At 41.4% G+C, this 13,003-nt stretch overlaps 1 protein-coding gene across 7 annotated transcripts in view; it reads left to right on the top strand.

Moving 5' to 3' along the window:
- Prdm2 (PR/SET domain 2) overlaps window positions 1–13,003 on the top strand; it is a 117,604-nt gene that overhangs the window by 60,988 nt on the left and 43,613 nt on the right. The window contains exon 1 of one of the 7 annotated variants that reach the window (XM_047542895.1): window positions 9,635–9,707. The exons of the other annotated variants lie outside the window; for them this stretch is intronic. The gene's annotated coding sequence lies outside the window, so the exon portion shown is untranslated. Of the gene's footprint in view, window positions 1–9,634; window positions 9,708–13,003 lie in introns of those variants that run through there. 7 annotated transcript variants of the gene reach the window in all.

Genomic DNA, 13,003 nt, shown 5'->3' with positions numbered 1-13,003 from the left:
CCGTCTGACACCCTTACCTAAAGTCATCCTATCTGAAGGAAGCAGCAGTGGCTTTTCACACAGGGCTTGGTGGAAGAAGTCAGGCCAGCTTTCTGAAGTGATGCTGTTGGCACCATCGAGCCTCACAAGGGTGACCTCAGGAGCATGTAAGGTAGTGGAAGGAAATGAATGTTGAGAAGCATGTGGGCTCTTGGTAACTGTGAACGCCGTGCCTCAGGTGGGCTGGCATGCTTTTTACCAAGAAACTACTGCGTGTGCGACTCCTTCAACCAGTGTGCGTGGGCCACATCAACACGAGGTCTCTGCTCCATCATTCTCCCATGCTGAAGCTCTGGAGTCTGGCTCTGAGATCCACGCCTACTGGAGGCCAGTTCTAATCTGCTGACCTCACTGTTCCTAGCAAATTAGAAGGAAAGAAGAGTTATTGATAGCGACAAGAAGTGTTGTACCTGATAGGACAAACAGTGAAGAAGAGAGTTCTTTGCTGGTTTTCTAAGAAACTTTGTCTTCTTTGCTGTTGGGCTTTCAGGTGTAGTTCCTGAAGATCACTTAAAAGGATCACATAACCCTTTATAAAAACCTTAAATAGTCCTGAGTGTATCAATAGTGATTTAATTACCATAGAGCACTTAATTTAAGGTCAGCTTAAAAAGGAAATATTTCATTTGTCTGCAAAATCAGAATAGCTCAAATGAAAAACTTTTTTCCATGAAGTTACTCAGGTGTTTTGAAATTGCATGTATTTGAAATCCTTGCTCAAAGGTGCTGAATAATCGAAGCCCTTAGAGACCTGACGTGAATCTAGGGAAGTAAAAACTCCATATGCAAAGAGAACTTAGTCCCAGGTAGCCTAAAAAGAAATTGCTAGTCTAGTGCATAGGCAGTAAGAACCGATGACTTTCAGAGGAGAGAAAAGGCACTTGTGGGGTTGGCCAGGGAGGCCTCTGTTAGAAAGCGGGGTGGGGTGGGGATGTGCAGAGGAGCCTGGGCTCTGTGAGCAGGTCAGGTCAGAAGTTGTAGGTGTCTGAAGGTCCCTCTAGCTCTTTAAAGTTTTGGTCAAGCTTGTGTCAGGTGCAATTCTGGGTGTTTGAGTCATAGCCAAAGACCAAAATGAGAGACTTCTGCTCTCATGGAATGACCTTCTAGAGTGAGGGGACTACAGGCCACAGATGAACAAGACACACTTTGTAATGTTAGCGCTAGGGGTGGGGAGCGAGTAAGTGGTGCTACTGTTGATGGAGAGTCAGGGGAGCCTTTTTGTTGGGAATTCTAGGGGCTGAGGGCTCCAGGAACAGGTCTAGCTTGGTGTTCTAGTAGTGTGTCTGCTCATGTAGAAACTCACGTGAGTATTTTGAATTATAAATTCAATTATGCAAATGACTGTATTGGCCTCTCTTCTGCCAAGCACCACGTAAGTGACTGGGTTGGTACGGGAGGTTGGAGAGATGGTGGCATCAGGCACTGGACCCTGCAGTGTGGAGCTGTTAATCGGTGTCATTGTAACCAAGTGCAGTTCACACTTGGGGTTGTGGTTGATGTGTGTCAGTAGGGGTCTTGGGGAGGGGAATGATAAAGGAGCATCATGGGGAGGTTCTTGAGGGAAGGGAGGGAAGGGAAGAAGGAAAGAGCAATACATGAGTTGTTCCTGGGAGGGATGTGGGATGTCACAGGGACGGAAATGCTGAAAACTGTGGAAAACAGGTGTAGAGGGAGGCTCCGATGGTCACGTGGAACCTTCTGGCAGAGGTGTGCACCCCACAGAGTGCCTAATACCCCATGAGCGTTCTTCTTAACCCTGTGTGTGTGAGATGGTTTGTCCCAGCTCAGATGAAGAACGGGCCCTTTTCAAGGTTGGAGGTCTTGTCCAGGATTGCTCTGCTGAGGAGTGTCAGAGTCAGAACTTGCAGTCAGGTGTTCTTTGCCTTTTCATTTGCTCACTTGTACAGAGAGGGCAGGAGAAAGGGACAGCACTGTTTCTGCTTCAGGTTAATGTTAGCGAACACATGTAGTAAAAGCAGAGAACAGTGGGCTTCCATGGAGTGTCTGCTGACCTTCTCTGGCAGCTGGGAGCTCTGCTTCAGGATCCTTGGCCAAAGCTGAGTGGCAGTAGCATGGCTGTGGTGTCAGAGGATGATGGCAGATGGGTCCTATAGCTCCTGGTGCCTGGTGGGCGGGTCCTGCACCCATTCACTGACAGGACGTTACCCATAGTTCTTGCTTGCAGGTGGAGCAACTGGGGCACTTGGAGGTACCTTTGTATCTGTGCTTGCTTTATGGCCTGCAGACGCGTCGTATTGGCCCTAGGAGGGCTGTGTGCTGTGGTGTGGGTCCCTGCTGTAGCTCTCGCTGCTTTCCAGCTGAGTGGCGCAGAGCATTGAATGTCCCACTTGGTATCTGCCTGCCAGGTTGGTCTCTCCTTTGTTGTTGTGTGGGATGTTTTTAAAAACTCAGTACAATTTTAATTAATTTTTCCGATAGTAGGAGTTAGGTTTTTGTTGTTATTTACTTTTTTAAATTTCTATTTCTGCTGTCACTGAATTGCTCCAGATTTAGGCTAAAAGGTTGGTCAGTATTTTTGTTTTGTGTCTTTCATTTTATATATATGTGTGTGTGTGTGTGTGTGTGTGTGTATAAAACATATAACCTTTTTTTTTTTTTACAAGGAAATTATGTTGATTAACTAAAATTTCCTGAAGCATTTTGCAAATTTTTCAGCGATTTTAATGGATAAATATGTAAAATCCTAATACATGCCATGATGAAAAATTGTTTGACACACCATCATTGAGTGTATTAGGAACTGTGCTGCTCAGCATCTGTCGTTAGGTGTTCATTCTGGTTTTCCTGTCCATCGTAAATTGAAAACCTAGACTTGTCTAATACAAAAAATGGCTTGATTACGGTTAGGTTTTCTAAAAGGTAAAATAATAATAAGACCTGTATAAGGAGCTCAAAATAGTTGGTTTAAAAACAAATCTACTTGTAATTGAAAGTAAAACAACAACCACCATTTTGTAGTTCTTTCCTTGAATGTAAATACCAGGTTTTTTCCCCCTAAACTACATATGTTTTCATTGTTTTAATAAAAACTCCCTTTTTATTAAAAAAGTGTTTCCTTGCAGTTCCATGTTTCACTTTACAGATATCTGTTAGAGTGTGTGGACTTAATATTACTATGAGCCTTACAGAGGGGAGGGTAGTCTTACATTTAAAGTCACCTCTAAAGAGGAGGAGTTGGATGGAGACCCCAGAACCCCACTTTGGAGGTTGGGCATCAGTAGCATCCCCCCCACGGAGGCTGGGTGGAGAGCTCCAGGCTGCAGTTTCAGGTCGCCTGGCGTGTCGTGTTACCTGTGTGTGTGGCATGTGCTGCTAAGAAAAGTTCTGAGGTTTGGTTTTATTCATGTTAGTAGTTTAGAGAAGCTATGACTCAGAGAAGCAAGAGCCATTTGAAAAGAATGTGTTTTATCTAAGCGAAAAGTTGGTTTTCTTTTAATCAATTAGATTAAACCAGTTGCATTCATTGCAGGAGTTCTTGGTTGAATTCATTTACTAACCGCGTTTTATGTTCTTTTTTTTTTTTTTTTGGCTGGGTGGTGGGTACTGGGGATTCAACTCAGGGACACTTGACCACTGAACCACATCTCCAGCCCCATTTTGTATTTTATTTAGAGACAGGGTCTCACTGAGTTGCTTAGCACCTCGCTTTTGCTGAGACTGGCTTTGAACTTGTGATCCTCCTGCCTCAGCCTCCCGAGCTGCTGAGATGGCAGGCATACGCCACCACGCCTGGCTTAGGTGTGTTTTTATTTGGATGAATCTCACGAGTTGATACTTACCAGCATTATCATGCTGTCATATAATGAATCACTACTTTGAACTGATGGTGACACTGACTGTTTCCTAGCATACTGGTTTGGTGTTCCATATATGCCATCACCAGTCCCCCCAATAACTGCAAAGTAGGACCAGTTCTCCTTTGTAGAAGAGGGAACTCGTTCAGAGGGATTACATGCTTGTCCAAGATCACTAGGTGCTCCACCTTGCCTAAATCCAGTTTTGATTCCTAATATTTCTGGGTAAGACAGTTACACAGCACAGTGCTCATTGACTTTACTAATTAGCTAGGGTGAATTTTCACTGCTCACTAGAATTGGCTACTTTAGTCCTAAATTGCAAAGTAGTGATCAACTGCTTTGGGGGTTTATTAATTGAATAGACATATTCCTTTGAGAACTCCAGATAGACAGTTTCTTAAAATATGGATTACTTTTTTTGTCCTTGTAGCTGTTGTCCGTCAGGTTTTTTTTTGTTTTTTTTAACTTTTTGTGACTATTTCCTTTCAGGTTTTATATTGTTGTGGCAATAATAGAGCAGGGTTTTGCTTTTGTCGGGTCCCTTTGCAGTGCTGATGGCAGAAGGGGTGAAGCGGAGGACTGTTGTCTGGCTCTTGTGCTGGCTGGCTGATGAGTGTACGTTCAAGGATCGGTGATGTTTGGCTTCCTCCTCTCCACCGTTCTTTTGCAGAGAATGACTGACTGTTCTGCTGATTAAAATATAAATATTAAAGTTGTCTTAAGCTGAATGTTATGGATCTTGAGCATGCTTTAATTAACGTAAATTCTAAACACGGATTCTACGTGTAGTTCTGATTTGTTTATGGATATAGTTGAGTTAAATCATGTGCCTATTTCTGTTTTACAAAGATAGAGACTTGGGGGTTTTGTTTGTTTGCCTTGCCAAAATGTGCATTTGTGGGGGATAGCTCTTTATATTTCACTTTGTCCTTTAGGAGTGGTCTTGCTTGCTGATGAAGCTGTTGCCTTCCTCACTGCTTGGCTCACTCCACTGCAGAGTGTGAAACGAGACCAGGAAGGGAGAAGAGGCGCCCTGATCATTCCTGTGCACGCTTAGGTTTTCCTAAGGAAAGGCTGGGGTTCATTTCTTCTGTGTTTATCCCACTATAGATTCTATAGAATACATGTGTGTGCATAAAATTAAAAAATTTTTTTGAATTGGGAATAAAATGTAATACGGCCTTTTCTGTCTGAAACTTTTACTGAGAGTACTTTATTGGCTTGTTTCTTAAAAATTCAGCAAGTAAGCTCCTACCATGCCCCAAGCACCCATGGTAGGCAAAGCAAAGTTCTATACTTTTAAAGTATTTTTAAGCATTTTCTTCCTGTTCTACCCATTTCTTCAAAAATTAGGAGGAAGTAATTTTGCTTAAATGTTTTTAAATCTATAGCTTAAGAGTTAAAACTCGGTGCAGCCATTAAGAAGAAAATTCTGAGGAATTATGAGGTAGGTAGACTACAAAATTCTCAGGGTTCTGAAGCAGTAATTGTAGATATAGCCCTAATGTCTGTGGTCATGATCCTGAAATTTGAAAATATTTTTTGATGCCAAGTTTTTAAATTATTACCTGGTAAGTATGTAGGTATTTTAAATGTTTTAAAAGCTTATAGCATGCTTTTATATATAAAGAGTATTTGAATAACTTGCAAAAGATTTATTGTAATGATAAAATAATCATATTTTATGTGTTTGGTATATAAAATACCATAGTTTCTAAAATAAGATTGTGACATCTAAAATCCTTGCTAATCTCATACTTTCAATTTTGTATGTTCTTATTTAGTGTCTGAATGACCAAAAGCCAGTTTCGTCCCTAACGAATTAGCTGTGTCTTACCAGTTCCATATAGTTGTAAAGGATTGTTTTGCTTTGGTTAAAAAGAAAAGCAATAACTACTGCTTAGGCCAAAATCTCCTCTTTTCCTCTGTTTAAACTACAGTGATACAGAGTCTTTTCCTCTGTGTTTATAACCCTACCTCTTGGTGCAGTCTTTTGTAGGTTTCCTGAGACATCACATGCCACAAAAATGAAGGCAAACTGGTTCGTTCACCTGTGTTTAGGAATTATGTGCCGTGTTTGCAGCTGCGGTACAGTTTAGAATGGACAGTGACGTGACTCGGGGGCCTTTTGTTATTCTTTTTACTGTTTGGCCTCTGAGGTTCAGTTTTCATTCTCCTGTCAGTTTGAAGCATAGAATGCACCTCTCTGGTTCCGTTGGCAGTAGTTTTGTTTTTAAATTATGGGATCATCAGTGGAATAAAGTGACTTCTGTCTTTAGGCAGAAGTTCTAGAGAAGAGTGCAGCTTCACTGCCTGCCACCTGCCTCTTCCTCTGCCTGAGGATGTTGGCTTGATGGCGGGGCACTGGAGTCTTCTAGTCCTCCGGTCAGGTTTATTCTGCTGGCCGTCCTGCAGTGGTCAGAGTCCCTGTTCTGATCTTTCACGTACGGTACGATCTTCTTGCCTGTCTCCATGTAAGGGACTGTAAATTTGGTAGGATTGACACTGGAGTTCAAGTTAAGAGTTTTCCCTCTCACTGGCATCCAAATGAATGAATAAAAAATAATAAAAAGGAGTATCAAACTATTACTAGTGGTGGTCTTGATTGGATTTTTTGACCAAACCTGAGATTTCAGATCTACTTGACTTTAGGAATTTTCTCAGTTGCTTAAATGTACTAACACAGGAAGTATCTTTTCCTTGTTCATTGGAGCATAAAGAGTGTTTGATGATACAAATTTTAGTGTTAACCTTAATAATTATCTATTTATAATTATCAGTCCAACAAAATTAATAAATTCAGGAATTCAAGATAGGAAATATTACTATCTGTATACCAAAATAAATTCATGATTATAGTAGGTATAGAAAATGTTAATTAAAAAGTGATGCTTAGCTTTATTTCTAACCCTCTTAAATTTTCAAGAGATGAAGTTCTGTAAATCTCATGCTTAATTGTCAAAAAAATGATATGGATTTGCTCTTCTTTCATATTCCTTGCTAAATCATATTAAAAATAAAAAACATAATTTTTTTTCTAGCTGAGTTGAAATATACTACATGGTTCACTGTTGCTTCCACATTATAAACCTTGGTTTCATCATGTCACAATGGGTAGGCACCGGCAGGATTCGTCCTGCAGTAACTCTGTCTGTCCTTTGACTTATGAGTGTACTGCTAAAAAAAGTGAACAGTTTCAACATGTTCTAACTTGTTCTTTAAAAAATCCACGATCTGCTTTGGTGTTGTGGAATGAAGTAGATTTCAGATTTAAAAAAAAAAACATTTCGAGGGCTTCTTTGGACCTGTAACTAGGTCCACATCACGGCACTGAAGAGTTTCTTCTATTCAGAGACCTGCTTCTCTCTTCAGAGCTGTCTTGTTTCACTTGTTGCACAAGCCAGGACACCCCTGCTTTACACAGCTTGGTGGACAGTGGACTCTGGAAGTCGGTGCGTTGCATGTGCCTGGTCAGAAGTGAGCACATCTCACTATTTGCTTGTTACCCAACTACGGGGCTTAAAATTTTCTTGTTTTTTCTTACCTTTATTTGGTTCATATCACTTATGACTCTAGTGTTATAACCAGATTTTTATACAGGTGACATTTTGGATGAATTTTGGATAAAGTTTCTTAGACATTATCGAACAGCCTTGAAAATAACCAAGTGGGAGCAGTTGCAGGGCTATATGTGACAGAATTCGTTGCAGTCTTTCTGGATGTGAACTCGGGGGAAAAAATAAAAGTGTGAAAACTGTTTTCTTAAGGAGAAATTATTAATTAAGTTGACAATACCAGTTTTAGGGAGGCAAATGTGGTTACTTGTGTGGCATCTTTATTAGTGTTGTGAGAAATCAGGGTTCTTTTTCAGGAATCAGTCACACAAGTGTACTTCTGTGGAAACACAATACTTGAAAACTCACAACTGGTTCTGGGATAATAGGAAGTGCTGAGTCCCCGACATTGTTAACCAAGTGTGCTTATGTCCATTGGTGACAATCTGGAGAGAGGAGCCGTAGATATTACCCAGTTCTCAAAGGGGTCCGAGGTCTCCCTCCACTGACGGCAACCCCAGTACGTTTAATATTAAAAATGAAGGAGAAACAGTTGGTTAAAATCAGCGAGTAATGGACTTTTAAAATGAAATATGCTCACAACTTATATACCATTAAAGCTTCAGTACATATTGATGGGGACATTAATAAATGAATGATGGAATTTTTGCTCTCCTTCTGACTTCATGGGATATGCGCATATCCATAACAGTATCTGGGTGGGGCCCCTTGATTCCATGTAAATCAAATGCACAAAACAAATGGTTGAGTTAGGAATTGTTAGCGGAAGTGAAATGTCATTGTCTTCGTCAGAAGGAACATGCCGACAGTTTAGACTTGTAGGGTGTGGGGACTCGTCATTTGTTAGGAGGGTCTGCTGCGGTGCTCCTTGCAGTTGACTGTTTCCTGAGCTGCGCCAGCACAGTGCGGCATTATTCGTGTCCTTACCTCACTTACTCCTCAGCAGGATCAGGTTGTCACTCCCAGTGTATGTGAGAGTTGGTCCTCGTCTACCTGGAGCAGGAGTAGTTCTCATTAATCAGATCATGGCCACGGACTGCACAGTAGTTTCACGCCATTTCGGTATCACGCATTCCTGTTCTTGAAGACCCACTTTTTTCGGGGTGCATCCCCAGCCCCAGCAAAAGGCAAGAGGGCCCAGCCCAGCATCTCACCTTTCTTGGGGTTAGCCCTTTGTAGGGAGGGTCTGTGACCTTAGGGACACTGGGTCCTTCTTGGAGCAGGTGAAATGAGTCACTGGACTGAGACTGAGGCCTTTCCCCCCAGCCTTGGGCACTGGCCTAGGAGGCACCATCTATCTCTTCGAAACCTAGTCCTGGTGAACTTCCTCCCAGGCTTTCTTTATGCCCCGTGAGCATTATTTTATCCCTGTCTTGACGGAAAGATGGAAGAAGCCTGTACTGGAGGGCTCCTCATTCGGCCCTTGGCAGGCAGCGCTGGGTGAGGGTTAGTGTTTCTGAAAGACTCTGCTTAGTGTTGGAGCCTGTTAGGAACACTCGTGGCTCAGATGTCACTCATGGAGTACTTGCTGTACCTGACTCTGTGGTCCTTCACATCATCCCCCACCTGCTCTTCCCTTTTTCCCTCCGGTCTTCTTTCTTAGAACTCCATCCTGTTCTGTTTCTTTTATTTTCAATAGAATACAGATTCTCTGGACCATCTTTTCCACTCAAATTTGCTTCCTGTTAGTAGGGCTTTTTTTTTTTTTTTCTTCTTCTTCTTCTCTATTTTTTGGTGCAGAGGGTATATTTCTTATTCCCTGTACTGTAGCTCTGAAACAAAGTGTCATATAGCTAATAAGCACCCAAGAAAAATTATCAAAATGCTTCTCTGTTTTTATCCCAGAACCTTTAGGAAACATTAGAGAATTCTAGCAAGAATAGGGAGGGAGCTTGGGTTAAAGTGGAATCATAAGCTAACATAAGCGAGCATGCCTGAGGATGAGATATACTGACATATTGTTGAATAGTTTGGTAGAATTTTATTTTTAGGTAGAGATCTGTAAGAAAAAATTGAAATTGAATTTAAATGTAATTCGTAATTTTTAATAAAAATTATGAGCTCCTTTTCTGCTTCTTGAATCTGAAAAACAGCCTGAGCAATGTCGAGTTTATCAGAGTAGACGGTGCACATGGAAGAATCTAGCAGTCTGAAGTCTTTCCTGTGTATCATCCTTAGTTCTGATGGGGCACAGCAACAGGGCTGCATGGGTCCCACAGCAGTCGAGATCACATCCGTCCGCAGCTACGCTGGAAGGAAAGTGCCTCGCTTCAGGGTAGGTCCAAGTGACGAGATGGTTTCTGTAAATGCTCCTGCTTTCATAACCTCTACCAAAATGCAGCATCTTCAGGTGCTTACCCTTGGATTTTAGGAGAAGCAGAAAGAAAGCTCGTGAACAGTGCTCTCAGAGTTTGTCTCGGTTGATGACTAAGACCTGAGGCTCAGGTTAATACCTCAACATGATTGTTTAGACATTTTATTTAAATAGTGGTGGGTATAGTAATAGCCAAGGGCAGTGAAACAAAAAGAAGACAAAATGTGTGTTTGATTGAAAGGAGGAGGCAAATTAATTTTGAAGTCATTTGCTGCATAGGCAAAAGAACAGAAGGCAGTCTGAATGCTTAAAGCAGTTGTGGCTGGTTACCTGCTAAGGATATTTTTAGTTCCTTTTAAGACTTTATAGCTGGTTGTGGATTTGGTGTTTCTGGGGATAGTGTTTTATTTTTTTCCCCCCTGTTTTTCTTAAACAGTTTTACTGGGTGCACAGGTGGGAGATTAGAGAACAGAGAAACACTTGAGCAAGTTCTGGTTGCTCTGCAGGCCCAGTGGAAGATTCAAGGCCTAGTCCAGATTGTACTTTGATAAAACTGTGCATGTTAATCTCAACCAGTAGGAATGTTCTCAAATTATCTTCATTAATTTTGCTTTCATGAGCATTTCTGCTTTTTAAAAAATCATTTATCCATTAATTTTTTTTCATGATGTAACCAAATGTTCATCTTAGAAAATACAGATAGGAAAAATATACCCTTATTACATCACTGGGAGCCACCTGCCAGCTTCTTAATGTATCTCTTCTTGGTTCACTTGGAGTTTATATCTGTGGATAATAAACTGTAGCCTGATGTTAGTCATTAAGTGGTGATATGGCATGACCATTGTTCCTATGAGCATTTTATAAACAAATATAAGGCTTGAATTTTAAGTGTTCTAATTGTATTTTGTGTTAGATTTATGTCTATAAATTTTTACTCCTGAAAGTATTTTTGAACTAAATTTTGTGGTTGATTCATCAGAATATAGTGTTATAAAATTTACTAAAAGAAGAACTCATTGAGAACCGATTCTGGAGGATGTCTCCTGTTTTGGAGTTGCCAGGCACTTGTAATGCACACCTCTGCAGCAGCTCCTACTCCTGTTGGTTCAGCAGCAGGGGACTGAGACTTGAACTTGAATTGAGTTTTCTTCACTTTTTTGTTGCCTCTTCACTTTTCATGTTAAGGTTTCCAGGTTTGCCCCCCGCCCTTGCAAAATAAAGGCTACTAAAAAACCTTGAGAAGAAACCTAGAAATTAAGCTGTAAAATAAAACAGGTTAGCAGCTTGCTTAAGTTTCTGAGATATTAGTCTCTAAAATAATTTTGTTCATGCTATGAGACTTTGAAGTTCCAAAAAGTGTAAGGAATCAATGTTTTTTAAAATTTGAGTTTGCCAAAGTTTATTTGGGGAGTTCTTCCTAGGATTTGGGTAGGATTTGGAATGATGCAGTAAGAGCCACTCTAAAAACCTGTTTAAGAAAAATTAGAAGCATAATGTGATGTTTCTACCTCCCATCAGCCAGGTTTTGGAGGAGAGAGGGCCCTGCAGCTCTCGCAGGGAAGGCTCAGTGACACCCCCCTGGCGGGAACAAGCATGTCAGGAATTTATACTGCAGTCTGCAGAACTGCAGAATCCAGAACTTTTCCATTGTTTCTGTTGGAAGCGAAGCCTAGAATTCTGTTTTAATACCATGTGCAACTTATAACCAGAGAGGTTTTGTTTTTATAATTTGCCTCCAGGATTATAGACATCTCTTGGGTGAATTTAACTGCAAAATAAGGTTTGTAACTATGTTAAAGCAGCTTAGTGTGGAGTTCTTTTACTATTAGGTAAATTTCAAAATTATTTTCAGTGAAAAGAAGAACTGTAGAAAATGTATAGCACACTACTTTCATAAGAAAGCAACTGTCACAGCATCAAGTGCAAAAGACCCAGAGGGCCTCTCCCCAGGTGACTTATTTTCCCACTGGTCTCACCTTGGTTGCTTGTAATGGTCACTTCTGACCCTGTTACCACGTGTGATGCTGTTGACCTTTATGGAAGTCCTGGCTGCCATTATTCCTGCTCTCCAGAGTTCCTCATTCTCCCTGCAGTGACTGGGTGACTTCCAGGGCACCCATTGTAAATCATACATTATGGATATTGAAATGAACTGTTAATTCTTTGTGGAAAAGTTAGTCTTTATATGTGTTTCCTTCTTTTCTCCTCTTCTTTCATCATACAAACTGCAGAAAGTCAAACCATACCCAGTATAACACGGTGCTAGGGTTGCTTAACTCCTGCTGACCCTTTATGGTCTCACATGTAACATTTGGCTGTTCTTTAATGTGACAACTTTGGCTATTATCCATTCATTCCTTTTCCTTACTAACACAATCTATTAGACAGTTTAGCTGTTTCCTTTTTTTAGTCTTATAAAGGAGTCATTTAACTTTATTCTTTTCATCCTGCTTTTGGAACTTAAGCTCGTCTCTAAACTGGATGTCAGTGCCTGACTGACTGACACCAGTCCACAGCTGGCCTACGTGAAAAAGGCACCTTTGGTTCTCAGAAACGTGAAAAGATGTGTGATGAGCTTATATACGTTAGAGAATTTCTCACACTTGACTGAGAAGCACGTGACGTTGTTATGTTCTTTTTAAGAGTGAAATCAGAACCCAGAAAGTGTTCCTAACACTAGAGCTAGAGTGGTAGGTTGGATGGAAATTGAAGTCCCAGTTTTGCTACTGACTTGGCATGAGATTTGAAGCTGACTGGGATGATCTTCAAGGGTCCTCCTGCTCCACAATCTCCTGGTTCTTCTCTCTCATCTTTTAACATAGCCAGTTTATCTCATGATCCCAGGTCAGCCTGTCCCCTGAGCCTCTGTGCTTTTACTTTAGCTCTGCATATTTGTTGAAACTTTTCTTTAACCTGATGTGAGATCATGGGGGCTCCATTCTTCAGGTGCAGATAAGGGGCAGGAGGAAGAGGAAGATTGTGCAGAGCTGCCTATTCTGGAGGGCGGTGTTAAAAGCCTGGGGAGAGGGACTGTAGGAGTAGAAGACCTACAACACTGTCACAGGTGAGGGAGAAACTGGGGGCAAGTGAAGAAACACTGGCTTTGTAATTATGAGATCAGAGGTACCCCTGGGAAGTGGCGTTCCTTTCCGTGGAAAGGACTGAAGCTCTTTTGCGGAGAGGGAAGGTGGGTTGGGTGGGAAGGGGCTGGGGGTGGAGGAATTGGAGGCAGCAGGCACAGCCCGCCCACCCTT

Source organism: Sciurus carolinensis, chromosome 1, assembly GCF_902686445.1.
Source record: "Sciurus carolinensis chromosome 1, mSciCar1.2, whole genome shotgun sequence".
NCBI lineage: Eukaryota > Metazoa > Chordata > Mammalia > Rodentia > Sciuridae > Sciurus > Sciurus carolinensis.
This window is presented reverse-complemented; position numbering and strand designations above follow the sequence as displayed.